Consider the following 24155-nt stretch of genomic DNA (forward strand, 5'->3'; position numbering starts at 1 on the left):
AAAAAAAAAAAGCAAGTGGGGAAATGCCTCTGAGATGCAATGCTTGAATTGAATCTTAAGAGATAGAGAAGTTTGTTGTTTTCAGCTGATAGATTTGGTGGTAATTTGTTACACAGCAATAGATAACTACTACATGTCTTATGGCGACTCTACCACTAGCACAAATAGGAGACCATGGAGAACACCTGGCCATCTAAACTTTGTTTCCTGACATATACCATAGGTTATACTCTGAATCTCTTTACAGTTTTAATCTTACATACCCTTAGGCTCACCTGGTCCATATCAGGAGTAGAAAGTGAGAACAAGCCCTCTGGGAATGGGAATGACACAGGGAATGAGAGAAAGCAACACAATCTCAGGCTTGTTTGATATCCTCCACAGAAGAACCTAAGTTGGCTGGTGTTGGGACCTGGTCAGGTGGTCAGCTAGTATCACGTGGTGTAAGGACTCGGTCAGTACTAGCCAAATAATTACTCAGAGGGACCAGGAGTGGGAGGAACGAGAGAATGAGTAAAAGTTGTTTTTGAGAGAGCAGTAATCAGGAGAACCAGAAAAACTTCATTTGTTGTCAGTGCCAAGGAATGATTGTAAAGCCAAAAATAAGAGATAATATCAAAGATTAAGTTTTCCTGATTCAGACGAGCAGATAAAAGAATAGACCAGGCAACAAAGACAAGGGTGTCATGTTCCCATGAGCATTCAAGACAAATGTAGTAAACAGGCCACACTGTTCAAAGTTTCTGGGTAGTCCCTGGTATGGGAGTGAAGGGGTAGCATCAGCCTGACTAAAAAGGCATCAGATTAGGGCAGATAAGTTGTATTATATCTGTTCAATCCCAATTTCTGTTTTAGCAGGTTAAAAAAAGCTTGCCATAGCTTCCTACAAGCAAATGCGAATATCTGACTAAAAAAGAATAGAAATGAACTCATTTCTTATTTAAATTGGGAGTATCAACAGCATCAGGACTGTAACTCTACCTAATAATAGTCTCAAGACGTGATGGATGAGTTTCCAGGAGCCATTCCAGGTAATAATTCCTTGCCTCTTTATTCTCTTATCTTCATACTGACTATCTAGTTGAACCCCAAAATATTCCCCATTTGCCCTTAATATCAGGAGTCCAAAATGAGAAGACCACAGAAAAATGTGATGGTGCACCATGACACAAGGACTTTGACACACTACACAATCAAAGGAAGGGATCCAGCACAACATGCTTTTCCAGCTTCAGGAAGTAGTACTGATACCTTCAGGCAGAACTTATTCGATGATGTGTGGGGTCCAGTGCAAAATGAAAGAGCAAGACCCTTGTTAAAAAATTAAGAATTTCAAGATAGCAACAACGGAGCATTAAACCAAGTGAGGAGACCTTCTAAGTGCAGGGCCCTAGGAGATTGCCTAGGTTGTGTACCTGCGAAGCTGGTCCTGCCTTCAGGGACAGTATAGCATGGTCCTTTAGAGTCAGAGTTGGGTCCAAATCCCATCTTTTTTTTTTTTTTTTTTTAAGATTTTATTTATTTATTTGAAAGAGAGAGAATGAGAGACAGAGAGCATGAGAGGGAAGAGGGCAGAGGGGGAAGCAGACCCCCCGCTGAGCAGGGAGCCCGATGTGGGACTCGATCCCGGGACTCCAGGGTCATGACCTGAGCCGAAGGCAGTCGCTTAACCAACTGAGCCACCCAGGCGCCCCAGAAATCCCATCTTTGCCACCCATTATTTATGTGATCTTAGGCAATCTATTTAGCCTCTTCATACTTCTAAGAGGTTGTGTGCTTGTAATCCAGTATTGTGAGGATTAAATGGGATAAGGAATAGAATGTATACAAAGTGTTTAGCACATGGTAAGCACTCAAAAAGTGGTAGCTGAACTATTATTGTTCAGTGAAATATGCAGGTAATTATCAAAGCAGTAAGTTTAAGAAATGAATTGCTGAACTGCTATTAAGGATATGAAAGCATGTGACTGGGATTTTAGGGCAACTAAATGAGGCAGACAAGGAAGATCGAATCTTCTGCTTGGCTCTTCTGCCTTCTCTAACCACTTTCCTACTTCTCTCTTCCCATGTACTGCAAAGCATACAAAGGGTGATGTACATGCTGCCTCCATTTTTTATCCACAATCCCCTTTACTCTGGCATTTAATATCCCCATGGTCACCCCCTTCTCAAAAAGTTACTAATGACCCCGTTTACTAAATAAAACGGGCATTTCCCACTTTCTCTGTACAGTTTCATACTGCTGACCGATTCCTCCAGCTCAAAACCCTCTCTTCTCCTTTCTGACTTTTGTTAACTAACACTGCACCCTCATGGCTAACAGCATGTCCAGTCAGCCTTGCATCTATCCAGTACACAAATGGTCGTGAAGAGAATGCATTTGTTGGATGAATAAACTAGATGGTTCTTTGGCTTCTCTGATATTCCTTCTTTTCTACCATACTAACCCCATTTCTTCTTCCTACCTCCCTAGATGTGGGCTTCTCCAAGCTTCAGCCCTTGGTCCTCTATTCTTCTGTTTCAATGCTGCTACCTTTGGTCGACTAAGCTAATCACATGGCTTCACTGATCACCTTCTCTACATAAGACTCCTTGACTTCTCTTTTTTGAGCACTAGCCCCCCACTTCCAAATACTTATGGGACATGTCCACTTGTGAGTTCCAGTATCACCTCAGGATATCTAGCATCTAGCTTTTCCTCTTCTCCCCAAACTGGCTTTCCTTTTTGTCTTATCTCTGTTCATCTTGTCACCCATGTTCAAGGCTGTATATGATTCTTCCTTATTTCTTGCCCTCCATATCCACAGTCATAGAGTCCTGTTCATGTTTCCTTTGTGATACTTATTGAATCCGTCTTTTATTTTCACTGCTGTCACCCTAATTCAATTCCTTACCCCCTCACATCTAGACTATGTAAATAATGTACTAGCTGGTTGTGCAGTTCTCTTTCTATCCCTACTAAAGTTTATTCTCCACACTGTTGTTGAGAATCTTCCTAAAAATACTTTCACGACCCCACATTTTCCTAACCAAATATCTTCGGACTTTCCATCATATGGGATAAAGTTCTAACTCCTTAGTTCAGCATTCAATGCCTGTTCAAGTCAGGCTTCAATCACTGCTTCCAGTCTTACAACTTCTCTGCTTAAACCTGATCTTGCCAGACTGGTCCCTGAAAACTTTCTTCCATACTCTAGTCCCATGCTTTATAAACATGATTTTTCCCATCTGGAAATTCCTTCCACCCTCCTTCTCTCAAGCCTTCCTTTGTAATCATACTCCATAATGATCTTTCTTTTTTTGACTCCTTTAATACCACGTTTCAGCACTTTGAAAACTTACTGAATGGCTGCTTTACATTTAATCCTCACAACTCCATGAGGTAGGTGGCATTGTTACAAAGAAACAAAGTCAACTAACTTGTCATATAGCAAGTCACTGGTAGAACTGGGATCCAAATCCTTGCCTAGCTGAGAATAATCCCCAAACTACACCACCTCTCCCATTTTCCTGTCTCTTCCAAACCCCCAAATGGCACAGTATTTGCACACAAGCAGGTGTTCAGTAAACATGGTGATTGAGAAAATTGCTTAAATAGCACCCGTGACTCTCTAGCACTTACAGAATTGTCAATCCTAGCAATGCGTATTAGGCACATCAACTTCTTCACGTTGCTTGATCTGTAGCATAGTTCAAGACGGGATTTGCCAAAACTTCACCACTATCCATTCTAAAAATTAATGTTGGTTTAAGCAAAGCTAAAAGGCCTTTATCTGATTCAAACATTAGGTGAGTTTTGGGGATGTCCATTGTATTACCTCTTGGCCCATCCTTGTTGTTTCCAAATGATTAGGAAGTGAACATAGGCTGGCTAGTTGATGGCTTATGAGGTAAAATAGACTATTTATTTATTTATTTTTTTAAGATTTTATTTATTTGTTCATAAGAGACAGAGAGAAAGAGAGGAGAGGGAGAGGGAGAAGCAGGCTCCCCACCGAGCAGGGAGCCCGATGTGGGACTCGATCCCAGGACCCCGGGATCACGACCTGAGCCGAAGGCAGACACTTAACCATCTGAGCCACCCAGGCACCCTGAAATGGACTATTTAGAGTTCTGGAGGTGGATGCTAAGGCAGCAGAATAGGATTTCTCTGCTTTGGTAGCTAAGTCCTTGGTAAAAGAAGCCCAATAAAAGTGCATCGTGGGTGGAAAATGAGATCAAAAGAGGATAAGAGTAAGGAGGGAGACAGAACAGAAAGAAGGAAATGCTAGAAATATTCTATTGAGAAGATGGTGCTGTCCTTTTCTGAATAGTTGCTTGAAGCTGTCGGATCCAACCCTGTCCTTTGCGGCTGGCACCATATAACAGTGGGTTCTGTCACTTCTGCATGATTCATGGCTCAGTCCTGAACTGCTTGTCCTGACCCATATCACAGGCCAGATCCTCTCTTGCTCCAGATCCTCCCGGCTTCTGACCTTATTACTCACTTCCTCAGGTCTCAGAAACCTGACCTCACAGATCTGACATTCAGCATTGCTTCCCTGGTTATGCCCTGTATTTTCGTCTTGTTGTCTGGTGTAGATCTGTCCTCTCAGGATTGTGCCCCTATGGCCACACATTGTACCCAGTGTCCAGGCCTTCTACCTTGGAGCTACTGCAAAGTATCCCTTTCTTATCTCTGAATGTTGGACTGTTACTTGGAAAGATACAAGTGACAAAGACCAGGGGTGAGGCTCAGAAAAACTGATAAAGGGAAAAAGTGGGGAAGAAGAACAATAAGAAGGAAAATACCACTGGAAAATTGTAGTGGCAATTAGAAATTCTAGATTACTTTTGGAAACTTACTTTATCAAGGAAGGAAAAAGGCCATGGCTACAATATAAAGCCATTGCCTAGGGATACCATACTCTTCCAGTGTCTATATTCACTCTCTCCTCTGCTTTGGCTGCCCTTCCTGTCCTTCCCAATCTTCTCTGTGAGGCAAACTCCTATTCATCCTTCAAGATCTTGCTTAAACGTGTTCTTTTCTGGAAAGCCTTCTCTGACCCTCTCAGACAGCTAATTGTTCCCTCCTTTGTGTTTCCACAGCTCTTTATATACACATCTATTATGCTATCACTTTTACTGGCAATTTTATTTGTCTCTCCCACTACTTCTTTGAGGACAAGGACTAATTATCTTATTCATCTCTGCATCCCCAAGACATAGCACAAGACACAGCAGAGTGCCTGGCATATAGCAAGTGTTTGTTGTTGCGTGATAAAAGACATCAAGAGCAGTAAGAAGTGCAATTTGCACTTCACTTGCAAAAATCAAATTGGTTCCTCTACTTTTCATGTGTAACCACGTTTTCCCTTGATTTGGGAGAAACGACTTTAGACTCATAAAGGAAATTCTATTGATATCACTGGCACGTTAGCCAGTTTTTCATCCCCATTGATGATTGCAACATCCCCCTCACCGCACTCTGCCAAGAAGCTCCCAGGGCAAGCTTAACATTAGTGGCACATCGCCCATCCTACCATCTCTGTTGTAGTGAAAGCTAAATTACACCGTGAGCCTAAAGCTGCCACCGATCTTAGTGAACTGGTGTGGTTGGGGGAGGGGAGGTGGATAATCCAAAGAACACACTGTTAGCCGACCTAGTAGAAGAGCGAGAAAGGAAGATGAATTTAAACCTTGCCTTATAAAAAATTTGTTAGAAACTCACGCAAAACAGCCGCTTCCTCTGGACATGACAGACCCGATCCAGGTGTCCGGCAGTGACCTTTGCCCATGAGTGTCAGGTCATCACCCAGCACAGAAAACAAGGGGCCAGTGCCTTTCCTGGGCATCCCTCCTTCTTAAACCTGGCAAATCTTGGGGCCTGGTTTTCCTTTAGGGGATTGTCCTCTCCTCCCAGCACCGGCAATCCCCAGTTCCCTCTGCCGGTGCCCCCCCAAGCACCAATCTCGCTTTCGTCCCACGCGGGGCGGGGGCGGGGGGGGGCTGCTTGACTCCGGGTCAAAGTGCCGGCGGCCGGGCTGTCAGGCCCGACTGAGTAGGGGGACGCCGAGGTCAGGCCCGACCCCCGGGTCTCCTCGCACTCTGCGGGACGAGCCGAGCGGACGCAGGCCGCGCCAGGCCACGGGCTGCCGAGGCGCGGGCCTCTGCGCGGAAGGGACTCAGCCCCCGAGAAGCCGCGCGAGCGCCGGTGCTCCGGCCAGTCCCCCTCAGCCTGCCGCAAGTGCCGGCCCCGCAGCTGCCCCGCAGCCCTCGCCGCCGCTGGGTCCCGGCACCCTGCGCGTCGCGGCCGGTCGCTCCGCGGGCCCGACTGCCGGGTGCCCGCGCGGGCCCCGCGCACCGGATCCCGGGTCAGGCCGCCCGCCCCCTGCCCGCCCGTGCCCACCGCAGTGCCCCGCCCCGCGCGGCCCGCCCCGGTCGCCGCGCCCCGGCCCGGGCGTGACAGCTGGGTGCCCAAAGGGTTAAGCCGGCAGCGCAGCGGCCGGAGTGCCCCGCGCGCTGCCCGTCCGCCGCGAGCCGGCCCCAGCGCGCACGCGCCCGCCCGTTACCTGCGGTCGCGTTCGCGCTCCTCCTCCACCTGGCCGCTCTCTCCCGGGGGCCGCCCCTCAGCCCGCCCCCTCGGCTCGGCGCCGCGCACCCTGCTGGCTACTCGGACACAGCCCGGGGAGGAGGGGCGTGGGGGCGATTACCATATATTAGCATACCAGCGCGCGTCACGTGGCCTCTCCAACCAATGGTCACTGTGGAAAGGCGGGGATTGGGTTGAACACGCCTAGGTGCTGCTCCGGGCCTGAACCGGTGGCCATGGCAACGGCTGGGAGGACCGGAGGCGGGGAGAAGCCGGGAGGCACTGGAGCCCAGTGGCCCCCCGGGAGCATCTCTCCTACCCGAATTCCGTGTGGAGACACCGTGCACTTTCCCCACCCTACGGAGGGAGAGCGGCTGAGTTTGGCTCCTCTCAGAAGGATTCAGACTCAGCAAACAGTAAATGAGCGCTTACCACGTGCCTAACACTTTTCGGCAGAATATGAATCTCGGGGTCACCTTGTGATGTCAGTACTGTTAACCCTACTTAATAGAAGGGAAGGTGGAGGCTCAGAGAGATTAGGTCACTCACTCAAAGTCACACAGTCACACCAAATGGCAAAAGTGGAGAGCTGAGCCCATATTTGACTTCAGGCCCAGGACTCTCTTAGAGTCACTTTCTCCAGCAGGGGTCTCCCAGTACCTCCTCACAATTCCAGGTATACCAGACGGCTGAGAAGATCCTCCTACAAACTTTATACAGTACTTTAGCGTTTCTTTACAATGACCCTTGAGGTTAGTAGGCAGAACAGTTATGTCCATATTGCAGATGAGGAGAAATGAGGCTGAGAGGTAACGTGACCTGCCTCCCGTCAAACAGCTCTTAAAAGCTAGTACTTAATTACTATGATTTATACTCAAACTCGATACTTTATAAACTTTTTTTTTTTTTAATTTTATTTATTTATTTGACAGAGAGAGACACAGTGAGAGAGGGAACACAAGCAGGGGAGTGGGAAAGGGAGAAGCAGGCTTCCCACGGAGCAGGGAGCCCGATGCGGGGCTCGATCCCAGGACCCTGGGATCATGACCTGAGCCGAAGGCAGACACTTAACGACTGAGCCACCCAGGCGCCCCTACTTTATAAACTTTTAAATTCAATCTTCTCAACACAGTGGTATTGCTATGACCATTTTACAGATTAAGAAACTGAGGCTTTAGGAAGTTAAACAAATTGCTCAAGGCTACACAGCCAGTAAGTAACAGATTTAGGTTCAAATCTAGGTTTATTTGGCTCTAAAGCTAGTCTCATGAAGTCTCATTGTACCAGGTTCATTTAATTTAGGCTTGGACTTGGACTTCTGTAACAGAACTTCCCTGCCTCTCCTCTTAAAATGTGACCATGCTCTCTGCAAACCATCACGTGACAAGTGGTATGTGTTAGGGTCACAGAGGCTAAATATCAAAAAAGAATAGAGTCACCTCTGTAGGTGGGTATGTACACTCTACAATTCCCTGCTTTTTGATTTTTACCCCTAGAGATCTGAAGCAGAGTAGTTTAAAAGTGTAAACATCTGCATATGGACTTTCCCTTTGCTCCTTTAAGTTAGCTCAGTGGTTCTGTGATTACTGGAGAAAGGCCATATGCCTCAAATCAAATATGCTAAATTTTATAGGCATTTTAAGGGATTATCAAAGGTAATTTTGAATATATTGTACATTTCACTTTATTGGGCTGATTTAAAACCCAATTTCCTCCTAAACTGTGACTGGTGTTCACAAGCACAACTGTGTAGCCAGACTTATTTGGAATAAAATCCTGACTTGGCTACTCACTAATGTGTGACCTTGGGTAAGTTACCTAACCTCGCTGTGCCTTGATTTCCTCATTTGTAAAGTAGGGTAAGAATGGTGTGAGAATTAAATGAATTAACATATAAAAAGCATTTAGCACAAGTCCTGGCTTAGGGTAAAACTTCCGTAATTGTTAGCTGTTATTGCCCCAGGAGCTTTCCTAGGAACGGACAACCCACATGTACAGAATCTCTCAAGTTTTCCTAGCTGGCTTGGAATTTTGAAGCTGTTCCCCATCCCTCGTGGCATATTAAACAGCCTGTTGTGCTGGTGAAGACTTGTTATCTCTCCAATGACATTCCCTCTTCTTAGGATCATAAATAATTCCTGGACTCAAAGGAGCTGGTTTCTCCTGCACATCTCCTAGCACCAAATTACCAGAGTGGCTTCTTACAGAAGAGGATCTTGACAAACAGCGGAGCCATAAGTCAGGCTCCTTGAAACACTTTTATGAGCGCCTTAATGAGGGAGATGAGCTGTCATCAGGAACTCCTCCGTCCTTCCTGGCCACAGGAAATGAGCTCTTTGTGCTCAAAGGATTTCCAAAGCTGAGGAGCAAAGAGTTTTCAGGAAGTGGGGCAGGGATGAAAAGCTGTTGACTCAGAGAAACCCAGGGCTAAACAGCCCCTATCCTGCCATTCACCATATAGGGTCAAATTACTCACGGTCTTATTGCAGCAATAGCACCAAAGGATGGCTGGTGTGGGGTGTTAATTCCCTTACTCCCCCCCCCACCGCCCCCGGGTGTACACACTTGGACAGCCAACCCACCACCACTCCAAAAGATAAGGCAGTATAGAAGAGTGGTTAAGAGCATACAATCTTGGACCTAAAGAAGCAAGTGTGAATCCTGCTTCCACTACCTTGGAAAAGTTGCTTAACCTCTTTGGGTCTCAATTTCCACATCTGCAAAATGGGAATGAAACAGTGCTCACCCTCTAGTCTCTTGTGAAGATAAATAAGTTACTAACATAAAGTGCTTAGCACCCCTTATACTAAGCACTAGAGGTGTATTTGCTAATTAAACAAAATAAACACGTAAGTCCAATACAAACAATATACTTTTGAGGCAGGTACAGCCTTAAGCAAAGTGCTCTAGACTCTCTCCCTCTCCCCCAACCAGATGCTGCCCCACCCACCCCCATCCTGACTTGCAAATAAAGGTTGCCCAGGAATAAGAAGAGTATGTGCTTGGTAACTCTGGTTTGAACACTGACTTTGCCACTTTTCTTGTTCTGTGAACTTGACCAAGTTTTTACATCCCTAAACCACAGTTACGTTATTTTTTTTTCTTTAAGATTTTATTTATTTATTTGACAGAGAGAGAGAGCACAAGCAGGAGGAGCAGCAGACAGAGAGGGAGAAGCAGACTTCTGCTGAGCAGGGAGCCTGATGCAGGGCTCGATCCCAGGACTCTGGATTCATGACCCGAGGAGCCAAAGGCAGACGCTTAACCGATGGAGCCACCCAGGCATCCCGACAGTTACGTTATTTGTAAATTGAGACTACCTCCCAGAGTTGCTCTGAGCATTTGATCAGATAGTGTTAGGCAAGAGGTGATGGGGTCCCGCTTTATCACAATCACCTTGCCCTTTTATTGAGCTGTTTCTCGTGAACATCTTTGCTCTCCTATAATGAAAATAACATTTATTGTGCACTTACTCTGGCCTTGTGCTATATACATCATCCTATTTAATACTTACAATAAGACAAAGACCCAGAGGGATTAAGTAACTTGGCCAAGATCACAATGGAAGTCAGCGGCCAGGATTCAAGCAGGACTGTCTGATTCCCAAGTCCATGCTGGTAACCCACCATGCCCCAGGTCTCCAACTCCAGAGTGGCTCATACAACTCATGGAAAGTGTGCTCTATTTCTGTAGTGTGCCTCCCCCATCCACACGTGCATGCTTTTCACCAGCGCCCAGCAGCACCCAGCACCCTAAGTGCTCCGCGTATACTTACTGAGTGAGTGAAAGGAAATGACTGTGACATTTAATAGTGATGATAGTCCCCTTTTTTGGGCTTTCCCCAGTGGGGAAGAAAAGCAGCTGGCAAAACCCCCCCCCCCCCCCCCCCGGCATCCTCTTCCTGCTAATCTTGTGGAAGGCCTTCTTCCTTCCCATGGGGGAGTCAGGCTTCTTGGTTTCAGAGATCCGCAATAGGCACAACGATGACTCATCTGCAATGAACATTTGGAGAGCTGTCAGGGCCACTGGTGTTTTTTTAGGGCTCTGCTAACATGCATCAGTTGGGTGATTTCCAAATAATGGCCTTGGAGCCATATATTAGTTTCCTAGGACTGCCATAACAAAATGCCACACACTAAGTGGCTTAAAACAACACAAACGTCTTCTCTCACAATTCCAGAGCCAGACATCCAAAATCAAGGCATCTGTAGGGTCGGTTTCTTCTTGGGGGCTCAAAGGGAGAATGTCTCCCATGCCTCTCTCCTGGCTTCTGGTGGTGCTGGCAATCCTTGGCATTCCTTGGCTTGTAGATGCATTACTCACATCTCTGCCTCCATCCTCACATGACATTCTCCCTGTGCGTCTGTGTCCCAATTTCCCTCTTCTTGTAAGGACACCAGTTCTATTGGAGTAGGGCCCACCCTAACCCAGTGTAACCTCATCTTAATTTCATTACATCTACAGACCCTATTTCCAAATAAGGTCGCATTCTCCAGTACCAGGGGTTAGGACTTGAACGTATCTTTTCACCTTTTCTGGGGGACACAATTCAACCCACAGCAATATGTGCAGAGGAGATGGAAAATGAAGGAAGGGGATGAAAAGAAAGGTGAGGTTGTCCATAAGGAGCAGATCATACTTGGAGAATGGAGTGTGACCCAGGGTCCCTTAGGAATGGGACTAAACTTTTTCTTCTTGGCCAATTTCATTTTCATTCTTTCCTTTTTTTTAAGACTTTATTTTTAAGGGTGCCTGGGTGGCTCAGTTGTTTAAGCGACTGCCTTTGGCTCAGGTCATGATCCTGGAGTCCCGGGATGGAGTTCCACATCAGGCTCCCTGCTCAGCAGGGAGTCTGCTTCTCCCTCTGACTAGCTCCCCCAGACTTCCATAGGCAGGTCCTGTCACTGAGGGACTTTGGAACCTTGGACAAAGCTAGAACCATCTCTTATCCGAAAGTGCAATCCTGCAGCCTTTTTTCTTTTTTGGACCAATTCTTTGGCTAATCTTCGAGGCATCATCTTCTCTGGATGCCACAGCGGAATCAGGCATACAGAAACTCCTTGAGGGCAGAGACAATGTCTTGTTCATCTTTTTTGTCCCCAGTGCTGACACAGAAACTGTCATGGAAATGGCTCCCAATAGCCATTTGCTCAGTGAATGTAAGAACATTGCTCCAGTTAAGACCAAGCACTGTTTACTGCTATTTCGACATTCCATGCTCAGTGATGGTTGCAGAGTTGGGGTCAGGTCCCTGAATTCCACTCTGAAAACCACAGTTCATTTGACATGACTATTCCATTTGTCACTCCATCAGCAGAAGACATGGCACCTTGCTCCCATTATTGGTGACCGATCCGAATATTGTCCTGCCTCGAGCTGTCACCCTGTGAGACATCAGCCTGGAGCAGTGAGACTGAAAACTGGGGCAGGCTGGGGTCAGAGATGGGGTCAACCCAGCGAGAGTTGTCAGATCAGAGCAGGGGTGAGAAGGAGGTCAGATGGGAGATCAAAGTCCAGGAACTAGGCAGGTATACAGTCAGGCCCGCCTCTTGGGAGGACGGTGGCCAGTGGCTGGAGCCCCTTCAGCAAGTGTCTAATAGGCCGGTCTCCTGAGTTGGCCTTCGGCTCACAGGTCTCCAGAGGGTTCTTTGTGATTGATCTGGGTTTGGGTTCCCTCCTCACAAAGAGGAGGCCTCCTCAGCAGGCCTCATGTTCACACGATCAGACAAACTCGAATATCCTGGAGGCAGCCTTATTTGTTCTAATCACGTGGTCTCAGACTTGCTGCTACTTTTTAGATCCACAGTCTTAGGTCTGACTCTGGCTGTGCAACAGAATCACGTGTGAACCTTGGTCAAATGCAGATTCCCAGGTCCCACCCTCAGAGAGTCTGATTCTCTAGGTCTGGGCTGGGCTGTTGACATCTTGAGAGGCTGTGCGGTCCAGGGGTTATGCGTGGGGGAGTCTGGAGCCAGGCTGCTTAGATTTGCAACCGTTCTGCCACTAACCCAGTGAACTGGGGTGCACGTCTTAACCTTTCTGTGCCTCGGTATCTTATCTATAAAAGGTAATGATGATATTCAGCTCATCGATTTCATGTGAAGTCTGAAAATACGAAGTGCTCAATAATTGTTGCTTACTATTGCAATCTTTCTTTTTACGAAACTACAAGTGATTTAGAAGCACAGTCCTTCCTCCCTCCCTCCCTCTCTTCCTCCCTCCCTCCCTCCCTCCCTTCCTTCCTTCCTTCTGTCCTTCCTTCTCTTCCTTTATTAATTACTGAGTATTCCTACCTGCCGAGACCCTTGCTAGACACACACCATCCTCCCCAGTTATAGTCTAACAGGGAAGCCAGACCTTGGAAGCACGGTTCTACTCACTGCCTCCTGAACCCTCATTGTAGTCTGCAGCTCTGGGCTTCTCTTCTGGTGTCCCTCCGGCTTGATGACCTTCGTTTGCTCCTTCAAACGGAGCAAAATGGGAAGAACATAGAAATTGTTTTGACTTGGTGTGCCATTTTCTAGCTAAGTGACATAGGACAAATCACATGTAGAAGGTACCTGTGTCTGCTGCTTGCTCAGTATCCCTGTTCTAGGAATGGTTCTGCCTGTCCTATAACCACAGGGCCGGGAGAAGAGCAGCTAAACACACCTGGGATTCCACCCCTCACCCCAGGCCACAGATAATTGGTCAGGGCAGGCGACAGACCCAAGCTGAGCCAATCACATCCCATGTCCAAGACCCCAGAATGGAGCTGAGGCCTTGCTGCTTGCCTTTGGCTGCTCTCTGGAATGGAGGTGATATTAGGAGTGGTTGGCAGTGGACATTTTCCACCATACATATTAGGAAAAAGAACCAATCAGTCTGCAGCAAGAAAGAAAAGCAAAACCAATGGCTGGAGTTTTTAGGGTGCTGAGGTTCCTGACTACCTCCCTATGCTGTCCCTAACCTTGGATTCTGTGACACATCCTCTATCCTTTAGTAAATTCTTCTTTGTGTTGAAGTCAGATGTAGGGAGTCTCCCGTTTTCACTTGGTGCCTGGAAGGCAGATTGTACCCCCCAGCAACTGGGTCTTCCATGTTCAAGAGATCAGTTTTTCTTTTCTTTTTTTTTAAAGATTTTATTTATTTATTTGTCAGAGAGAGAGACAGCACTAGAGGGAATACAAGCAGGGGGAGTGGCAGAGGGAGAAGCAGGCTTCCCGCTGAGTGGGGAGCCCGATGCGGGGTTCGATCCCAGGATCCTGGGATCATGACCTGAGCCGAAGACAGACGCTTAATGACTGAGCCAGCCAGGCGCCCCAAGAGATCAGTTTTTCAAGGGCTACTCAAGGGGGAAGAAAATTCAAATCTGGGGTCTCGGGACCGAATTGTCTCTGCTGAGCTTGAATGAGCTTTTGGGTCAGAGAACTTTAGGAGCAAAGGGATTTGGGTCTTGAACGCTAGAGGGGGTCTGGCCAGGTCTTCCATGGGAGGGACCACTATTTCTAACTCTCCTTAGTTAAGGAGGGATCTCCTGAGAGCCATGCCACCTCTTCCTGTTCTGTTCTTTTATATTTGCAATTCCTCAGTCGCTGACACCCTTCCCAAATTGAGCTGGATCTCCCCCCCACACCTGGAACTGGTTACTAGGACTTGTCTATCTCTCTTGGGGATGGGGGTTGGGGTGAGAGCAGGAAAGTGAGGAGCCCATTCCTGTTCTAGTATGTTCTAAGCTTCTGGTGTTTTCTTTACCTCGGACCTGCCTCTCCTAGGGTGTCACAGGGCTGATTGATGTTGTCTTCCCCAGCACCCCTTTTGATCAGCTAGGTATCAGTTCCTCCAGTTTATAGGCAGGAATGACATTTAGCTGGCTTGCACCAGCACAGCCTCAAATGCTTGTTAATTTAGTAAAAGAAATTTTTTTTCTTTTGTGTTGCTCCAAGTACCCTAAATGCCCCTCCAGCTCCCTTGTACCCTAGTTTCTTCCCTGTGATCCCCCAGACCTCCACACCATCCAGCAACTAAAAGGTTGATACCAGGCATAGCAAGGACTCTGGCTTAGACCTTTGGCATGCTTTCTGATGGGTTCTTGCCTCTGCCTCACTAGTTAGATATTTTAGATACCCTCCTGTTTACAGGTGAGGTTTAAAGAAGCTAACTAACCTAGGTCATTTGTTTACTCAGTCATTCATTTAACACATTTTTATTGAATGGCTGCTTTGTGCCAGTCCTGGGTTCAGTGCTCAGGACACAATGCTGAACAAAAATAATGGCACATCTAGATTAGTACAGACACAGATGAAAAATTAGGAGATAAGGTAAAACATGACTAGGGTACAAAAAGGAAGACCAGGGTCTGTGAGAGAGGATCATACAGACACCCACTTTTAGAGGCCTCTGTAGGGCTTCAAGCACTAATCAGCCAAAGCGAGGCAAGAACTGTTCAGGCCCAGAAGGCACGGCGTTTGTGAAGAACATGGTACTAGGTGGACTTGCCCAAGGTCACCAAGGGACAGGGCTCGGTTCTGGGTGCTGTCTGACTCTGCAGTCTGCGTTATTCTTTCCTCCTGGATTGCCTTGCTGCGGGGAGTGCTCATCTAGCCACTTTTCCTAGATCCTTGGGTGTGGACCTCAGGTCTCCTGCAAATCACCGCTGTCCTGTCTATACTGCAAATTACTGCCCTTGTGATATAGGCCACAGCCATGCCTCAGCCAGAGGACCCCTGCCACCTCGGCAAGTGCCTCTTTCACCAAACTGGGCTATCTAGTCACAAGAGAGACAAAAGGAGTATCAGAGATGTGGAGATGGATGGGAGTGATGTTGCACAGCGTTGCGAATGTATTTGATATCACTGCAAGGTACACTTAAAAATGGTTAAGATAGTAAATTTTATGTTATGGGTACTTTACCACACTACACAGGAATATTTGACAAACTGCATGAGGATGGTCTCCTACAACCTAAACTGCATGGTAGGGACACAGAAAGAACTTTCGCTCCTCAGTTGCACACAGTGTCTGCCTCTGGGGTCGGTTCTGCTCGCAGCTCCTCTGAAGGCAGCTTTGGGTGTGATCCCCATCCAGCCCCTCCACCCCTGGACATAGCTGAGAAGCCCAAGTGGAGGCGTCTGGCCCAGGGCAGGCAATCGAGAGCAAGAAAGAGGTAAGCAAGATGTGTTGCACGCACAAATTTGAACCAAGGAGGACTTCTTGTAGAGCAGAAGGTGAGGAAGGTGCTCGGGAGTGAGAGAAGGCAGCAGAGAAAACACCAAGAAACAGTGGCCCAACTGTGGCAGAGAGTGCTGATTACCTCTCAGTACCCGTCACCCTCCGCGCAGGCAAATGTGTAACAGCGGGCTCTCTGGCAGGTCAGGGTGGGGAGTCCAGATTTGTAGTGCTCCCCGATTTCTGTGGTGTACTCCCACTAAGGCCAATTTCAGGTCATGTCAATAAGTATGGAACGGGGAGGTGGGCAATACATGTGATGGGCTCTCCTGAGCCTATGTAAGCCAGCTCTGAACACCACCGAATTGTCCCCTTCTTTTTTTACTAATAGAAGGTGCACTTTGTGTTTCATTAGGGCTCATAGTCACGTGGTTGGACACTGGCTGTGATCTACAGCTGCGCCCTGTATTACACACCCATGGTCACCTAAGAAAGATCGGGTCAGTGGTCTGTGAGCAGCGGTGATGTGGGTTGGTTCTCTGTACATCCTTAAAAGGAGCACTGGTCGCCCCTGCTCTCTCTCCTCTTCTTCCTGCAGGCTGGAAGGTGATGTGGTGCAGATGAGGAGAATACCATGGAAGGTAGCAGGGGCAGCAGGTTGGAAGGAACCTGGATCTTTGGGCAGCCATGGAGCTGAGCTGTCTAACCATCCTGAACCAGCCACTTACATCTTCTGTTTCAGGACAGAAGTAAATGTGTACTTTAATTAATTAATTCAACTAATTAATTAATTAATGTTTTAAAAGATTTTATTTATTTATTTGTCAGAGAGAGAGAGAGAGAGAGAGAGAGCACAGGCAGGGGGAGCAGCAGGCTCCCCACTGAGCAAGGAGCCTGATGTAGGACTCCATCCCAGGACCCTGGGATCATGCCCCGAGCCGAAGGCAGACGCTTAACCCACTGAGCCACCCAGGCATCCCAAGATTTTTTTTTGGAGTCTCTTATTATGGCTGCTTATCTGACTACGAATACTTGGCTCTAGGAATACCTGGGATTTGGTGCCTTTTGTGGATATCATTACCACAAACCCTGTCCTCTCTCTTAAGAGGTCCCAAATGAGTCTGTCTCTATTATAAGCAAAAGATTATTAGGCAGCATTTGCTAGGCTTAGCAGCAGAAACCACCCTACGATCCCAACGGCTGACAGCAACAAAGGTTATTTCTTGTTTATGCTACATGACAGCTGTAGGTTATTTGAAGTTCTGTTCTAAATGTGTTCACATTCTGTGTCTCAGACCAAAGGAGTGGCCCCTATATCAGTCCAGAGACAGAAGAGAAAATGCCATGGCTGAATCTTGCAATGACTCTTAAAGCTTCTGCTGGGATGTGGCATATGTCACGTCTATGCACGTTCCATTGGTCAAAGGAAGCAAATGGCCTAGGCTGACACCAAGGGGGTTAGTGAGGTATAGTCTCCCCACAGAGAAGCACTGCAAGTCTCATTGCTATGGGCAGAGATGGATCATCTTTCACTAAGAGTGCAGCAAATAGTTGGGAATAATAATACAATCCGCTGCAAGAGCCCAAAGTGAAAAAACATGTATTCTGCCAGGACAGATGCTATTCTTATTCCCATTTTGCAGGTGAGGAAACTGAGGCTCCGAGAAGATAAGGGCCACACCATCATATAGTCTTATGCTACTCTCCAGCTGCAAATTCTGAGAAGCTCATTTCAGTTTTTCTGCTATGGATCACATTGTTAATAAAACCTTGTAGATCGTCTGGAAGACCCTTTGCCTCATTTTTGTTTTTTTGTTTTTTAAAGATTTATTTATTTATTTGAGAGAGAGAGAGAGTGTGTGTGTGTGCGGAGAGGGCACAGGAGGAGAGGGAGAGAGATTCTTAAGCAGACTCCATGCTGAGCATGGGCCTCGAGGCAGGGCTCAATCCCACGAGGCAGGCTCGATCTCATGACCCTGAGATCAGGACCTGAGCAGAAACCAAGAGTGGGATGATAAACCGACTGTGCCACCCAGACGCCCCAAGACCCTCTCTGCCTTCTATAGTGCATTTCTGGAAGCCAAGCTCTGGAGTTTGTGAAGAATCACTTAAGCTCACCATACAGAAAGAGAGGAAGAGGCTACAGACAGTAGAGGTGGGAGGTTTGAGCTCTGGCCCAGGGGCGCTGCCACTAAATCATTGTCCACCTTCAGGAAGTTCTTTAACCTCACTGGGTCTCTGTCGTCTGCACATGGAAGAGCTCTGAGTATAGCTCAGAATATGCAATTAATAAGGTTAATCTGGCTCTAAGATGCTAATATCTAATTTCACTCTTCCCAATGGAACTTTGGGGTCCCTCTTAAGAAGCCCTGTTCTTTATTTGAAAACTACCTCGAAAGATACCCTTCTATGTTCCTTCATCCATCCATCCACCATCCATCCATCCATGCATCCATCCATCTATCCATCCACCCATCCATCCGCCCAGCCCTTCATTCCTTCATCAAAGGTTTGTGGCTTGTCCTCTGTACCAGGCCCTGTGCTAGGTCCTGGGGGTACAGAGATGGATCAGATGTGGTCTCTTGCCTGTAGGACTTTGCAGTCTATTGGAGGAGACAGAGATATGCATAATGGTGAAGACTGCAAGAAGTTGTTCTAATCACAAAACGGGGAGGTCAGAGCTATGGAGGAGTCTGTTCAAAGATGTTGCACCAGGCCAGGGAGGAAGTGGCCCCCTCAGCGCAGAAGAGCCGGCAGAGAGGTGAACATGATGACCTCAGACGGGGGCCCGTGACACGTGCGGGAGGAGGAGGCCAGCAGGCCATGGACATCTGGGTCTGAGGCTGGGTGGGGGAGCTGTAGGTTCAGGATGCGGATTGGGTGTCTTTCACTGAAGATGGTCACAGAAGCCATGAAAGCATAGGAGATTGTGATTTCCCCTCTGGACACTGTCCCTGAACTCCCAGCAGCCTGACTGCACAGACAGGCCACACACACCAACCTTTCCTGGGGAGGGCCCTGCAGAGGATTGACCTAAGTGGGGTGCAGCAGTGGACAAGTCAGCCCTGATAGGAACAAACGTGCAACACTAATTCCGTTTTATGGCCTTGTCTGATGCTAGAACACGTAGAGAGGTCACCAGGTCATCCTTGGTGCAGCAGGGACATAAATCAGGCAGAGCCCTGCTTCCTGAGGCCCCAGCCGAGGAGGACAGGGCTTGTCCACCTCTAACTGGGATCAATTACAGGCCATTCCCCTGGCGGCCCAAGCTTCCTTCCACAGATCCTTGGAGGCCTGGCCCCAGGAGGCCCGGCCGAGAAGCAGCTCTTGGGCTGTGTCTGTGACAAGATGCAGAGCTCCGACCTGGGCGGGGCGAAGGAGAGAGCTACTGGCCTAAGTGAAGAAGGGAAAGATGATGATAAGGAAATCGTATCTACCTTCACCAAACGCACTGGGCCAGGCACGATGCCAAGCGCCTTATAACTTTCTGAGGTAGGTTCTGTTGCTGACCTCATTTTACAGATGAGGAAACTGAGGTTCAGTGAGATTGAGTGACTTGCTCAAGGCCACCCACTCAGGAAACGGCAGAACCCCAAATCCAAGCCCACGGCTGTGTCCAGAAGCTGAGTTCAAAAGAGTGGCCAAGAGATGACAGCTGGCTTAGACAGCTTGTCCTTTGGAGTCAAATAGGCTTGGATTCAAATGTTGGCTCTGCCACTTCTTAACTGTGTGATCTGAAGCAGGTCACTGAACTACCAAAGCCTCAGTTTCCACATCTGTAAAATGAAGGAAACAGAATGTCCTTTGTGACATTGTGACAAAGGTTAAGGAGAATATATATAAAGTACATATGAGTGCTCAGGTGGTAATATTATTTGATCCTCATCACCACCCTTATCCTTGCCTCGTGCTGTTGCTTACCACACTCAAGTAAATGGAAGAGTATGGTGCAAAAACTTGCAAGCATGAGAGAGGCTTGCACACTGGGGGACTTGAGTGTGAGCTGATCTGGTGGAAATGGAGGGAGGGGTAAAGTAACAGAATTGAAATTCAAATGATAGACAGAGGCTGTTCCATGCCAGGTTGCCTGTAAACGTTTAGGATTTAGGGCTTTATTCTGAAGTCAATGAGGAGCCATTGAAGAATTAGAAGCAGGTCGAGGAGTGTAATTGACTTTGCTTCTCAGAAAGATGCTTTACGCAGCCCATCTTGTTCTCCCTAGTACCCCAGTGCATACAGGAGTGCCTAGAACGTAGTAGGTCTTCAAAAATCTTTGTTGAATAAATTTGCCCAAAGTTACTGCTTTATCTAGGCCTGCTTGATTACAAGAAACAAGTGTGCACTCTTGTTAGCCCGGGGAAAGATGGTGTATTGCAGGGATAATTGTAGATGCTCTAGCTGTGGGGGACCAAGGACAGAGAGTGGAACTGGGACATAATCCTGAATCCAGGGGCCTGCAGATCCTCAGCAGACACGATGCACAGGTCATCACAGGCAACACTGTCTGCACCTCATGCATCTGTTCCTTTCCTACCTGCCTGTCACTCTCATTCTTAGTTTTGGTTTGCACGTGGTCCGCGGTAGCCCCACGTGAACTTTCCATCTTAGATCCTTTTGATAAGTGGCTTCTTATTTGTTTCTTACTTCAAAATCTAAGAGAGACAATCTGACGGGCTTACACTCATCTTTTCCTGCAGCAGGAATCAGAATGAGGAAGCTATGAGTTCCTGAGTAACATAGGTATTCTGCAAGATAAAAAGGAAGTAGTGCAGAGAGCTGTGGGAAAAGCAATCAATAGCGAACACTGGGTTACCCAAATAATTATTTAATTGCAAGTTGTGATACGTACTTTGAAGGAGAAGTACAGGGTGCTATAAGAGAGTGTGAGAGGATCTAAATTAGATTGGGGGTGAGGTAGGCTTTAAAAAGCCTCCAGATTGACTGCTCTTGAGTCAATACTATATTACTTAGGGTACAGGGTAAGCTGCTGTAACAAAGTCTCAGAGTACAATAACTTAAATGAGACCTGAGTTTATTTTTCTCATGTGAAAAGTCCAGATATGAGTAGTTCACAGCAGGCAGGACCAACTCTGTTCCAAAGAGTCATCTGGGACCTAGGTTGGTGGCTTGATGCTACTATCCTTAAAATGAAGCTCCCATTTCTGCATCCACAGCCCCAAGGGTAAGGCCAGGAAGCTGCCACATCCCTTCTGCTCCCCTCACAAGTCACAGTGCCACACTTAGCTGCGGGAAGTCTGGGGGGTGTGTAGAATCCAGCCGGGCAGCTGTGTTCTCTGTTACAGCTCGGGGCAGGGGTGGAGTGTGGAAAAAAGGAAGAGGGAAAGGAACCCATGGCGGGAAGTTCCAAGTCTCTGCTACGAGGACCCTACCCTGGGGGGAGGAGATGGAGGGTCCAAACAGCTCAATGCAGTAGGGAAGTCCCATAAGATGGGGATGGAAAGTGACCACTGGGTTTGGCACTTAAGAAGTTCCTTGGCCCCGGAAGGGCAGGAGTGAAATAGAAGTGGGTCGAGGGTGAGAAATGAGGATATGGAGCTAGAAGTGTAAGGTAGCTCTTTTGGGTAACTTGCGGGAGAAGGGAAGGAGGGGCAGAAATAGCCAACTCTAGAACAAAGGAGGATGGTGCCTCCTCCTCCTCCTTCTTCATGCTGGGAAAACTCTGAGAACAGTTACAAGAAAAGAGGAGTATTTCCATAGAGGAGAGTTCAAAGATGTGGAAAGAGGAATTAGCTCCTTGAGTTAGATAGAGACAGCTGTCAGAGCAGACAGGAGGGCGTGGGGCCAAGAGCAGAGATATAGAGATGAGCCTTGAACAGAAAGAGAAACGTGTCTTCTGATACGAGGAAGGTGCATGAGGATGAATGGTGAAGTGGTTATACTTGTGAATGTGAGATGGGGCGTGGCCTCCCACAATTCCTGCCCAATGGCTCCATTTTCTCCGTAAGCCAGGGGGCTCTTGGGACAGAAGAGGTGTTGGCAAATAGTTGTTCAGGAAAGAAAGTAGGTGTGCACATGTATAAATTAAGTCAGATTCAGTGTCACATGGCTTTGATTCCCATATCTGCAGCCTACCCAAACCACTTCAGTCTGGCTTGGAGAAAGTACTGGGGTCTCAGGAAGAGCGTGGCTCCCAAAAGAACTGGAAAACTCCATTCTGTCAATAGTGTCTTGGACCATTGCCCGAGCAGAGGAGGCATGGAGGAAATGTAAGGAGTGACCAGTTGTGAGCAATCCCTGGGGACTCAAGAATTCTAGAAGGTTGAAAGGGAACTGAGTTTGTGCGGTGACTCAGGTGTGGGGTTAGTGAGCTGCCAACACTCAGATCTAAATTATATCGTGAGATCATTCCTTTAGGCCCGGGAAGCTTGGGGGACATCTGAGTTACATTTTGGAGAATGGAACAGTCAGAAGTCCATCAGAAAAGAGTTGACACACTCCAACTGGGTAATTTGAGAAAAGTTTAATGAAGGGTCTTTACAAAGGTGTGGGCAGAGTTTGGGGAAACCACAAGAAATCATGTGAAATTTGGGGCTATCCCTACGGCCTGGGTGTCTGTGGGGGCGAGGAAGAGCAGTTGCCTGAACCCACAGGGGCCAGCAGGAGCTGAGGCCTTCAGTGAGGAATGCTGCAGTCCAGGGCAGCCCTGCAGGGAGGGAGTTAGGGGAAGGCAAAGCCTGCCTGCACTCTCCTCCACCTTCCCATCTCCTGCCGGAATTCCCATTGGCCGAATCCCAACAGGAAGCCAGAGAACAAGAGCGCTCACGGATGTGGTTCGTGGAGGTCAGTCACCTGGTGTACAGAACAGGGTGGGGATGGGTGGAGAGTGGCCTGGGGGCGGGGGGAGAGATAGGAAGCTTCCCCAGGATTATATGTGGATGTACACACATGGAGCGGGGACTCCAGATTCTTAGTTGAGTATCTGAGTTCTCTCTGTGACACTAACAGGAAAGCCAGCGGCCTTACCTCTGAGGGTGGAATGAGCCCCCAGGAAGGAGAAATACGTCCATTCTGATTTACAAGGGGGCTGAAGAGGAAGTTCTTGAGAAAAGAACTTGAACTTGGCCCGAGATTGGGTTCAGGTATGAACAGGTGTGTTTAGCAAACTGGGAGGGAAAGGGTGAGTGCCCGAGGGTAAATTGCAGGACAAGAGTATGCCTCCCTCAGATAGAATCCCTTCAGCAGGATACCCAGCGTGGCAGGCAGAATAGCAGCTCCGCATGTCTTTATCCCCCAAACCTCAGAATATATTACCTTCCTTATGTGGCCAAAGGCACTTTGCAGATGTGATTGAGCTAAGGATTTAGAGATGGGGGAGGTTATCCTGGATTCTGCAGGCAGACCCAGTGTAATCACAAGGGTCCTTGTAAGAGGAAGGCAGGAGGGTCAGAGTCAGGGAAGGAGATGTGGTGACAGAAGCAGAGGTTGGAATGATGTAGGGTCACAAGCCAAAGAACGTGGGTGGCCTCTACGAGCTGGAAAAGGCATGAAAATGGATCCTCCCTCAGGGCCTTCAGAAGGGCCTGCATACCCATTGCAGTCTTCTGACCTCCAACACTGTGAACGCATGTATGGTGTGTTAAACCACTAAGACTGCAGTAATCTGTAACACAGCAATGCAAAATTAATATGCCAAGTTACTGCCATAGTCCCTTAAACACAGGCACTTGGTGGCTAGCGGCTGAATGCACAGAGGAACCTGAAATGAAGAATGAGCCTCAACTCAGAGTCTGAATGATACAGGCGGGTCATGGCTCTGGCCCCAGGGTCTGTGTGTATCCATAGATGTAGACAAAACAAAACAAGAATCTAAATAATGTGCCACCTCGGGACTCAGCAGGGATTCTCGGCTAAGGGAGCGACATAGTGGAGGGGAGACCAGTTTCTCCATCCTCCTATGAGTGAGAAGGCAGGGGGAGTATGAGGGAAACAGAGGTCGACCAGCAGTCCGGCAGGATATTAAGAGGCATTCAGAGGCTAGCCCTGCAAGGTAAGCATCTGCCCACGTGATGTCCAGGCAGAGTGGAGGAGGCAGCATGAGCAGCAGCTTTGACCGCTGTGGAAGCATGCATGAGACAATGCTGGGACTCCCACAGATGGCAAGGGCAGAGTGGGCTTGTGATGATTCTGAGCCCAGCAGTTACCTGCGTTAGGATGGTGCAGTACTGAGCTAGCAACATGTATGTCCAAGTGATATCCTGGCCTCTTTCATCCCTGCAGGCTGACGAGGTCTGTGAGCATCCACATTATCCCTGTAACACAAGGGAAGGGACCTCCTGCCACTATACGTCATCCAGGGGGCTCAGAGTGCTGCTGGGCCTGTGGGGGCTGTGGGAAGGAAGGTCCAGGCACCAGATCAAAATCTAGGAAGACGTTCACAAAGCACACTTGCAGTTTTCACTTATTTCCCCAACAGATG

The 24155-nt window shown here is 47.9% G+C and overlaps 1 long non-coding RNA gene across 1 annotated transcript in view; it reads left to right on the top strand.

The window, feature by feature from the left end:
- Positions 1-17486, top strand: part of LOC145721231 (uncharacterized) — a 32315-nt gene extending 14829 nt beyond the window's left edge. The window contains exons 3-6 of the long non-coding RNA XR_014144792.1: positions 856-1031; positions 15476-15716; positions 16317-16467; positions 17362-17486. This is a non-coding gene — a long non-coding RNA (uncharacterized LOC145721231). The remainder of the gene's footprint in view (positions 1-855; positions 1032-15475; positions 15717-16316; positions 16468-17361) is intronic.
- The last annotated feature ends 6669 nt before the right edge of the window (positions 17487-24155 follow it).

Source organism: Leptonychotes weddellii, chromosome 4 (genome assembly GCF_054177405.1).
Source record: "Leptonychotes weddellii isolate Sample4059 chromosome 4, ASM5417740v2, whole genome shotgun sequence".
In the NCBI taxonomy this organism is placed as follows: domain Eukaryota; kingdom Metazoa; phylum Chordata; class Mammalia; order Carnivora; family Phocidae; genus Leptonychotes; species Leptonychotes weddellii.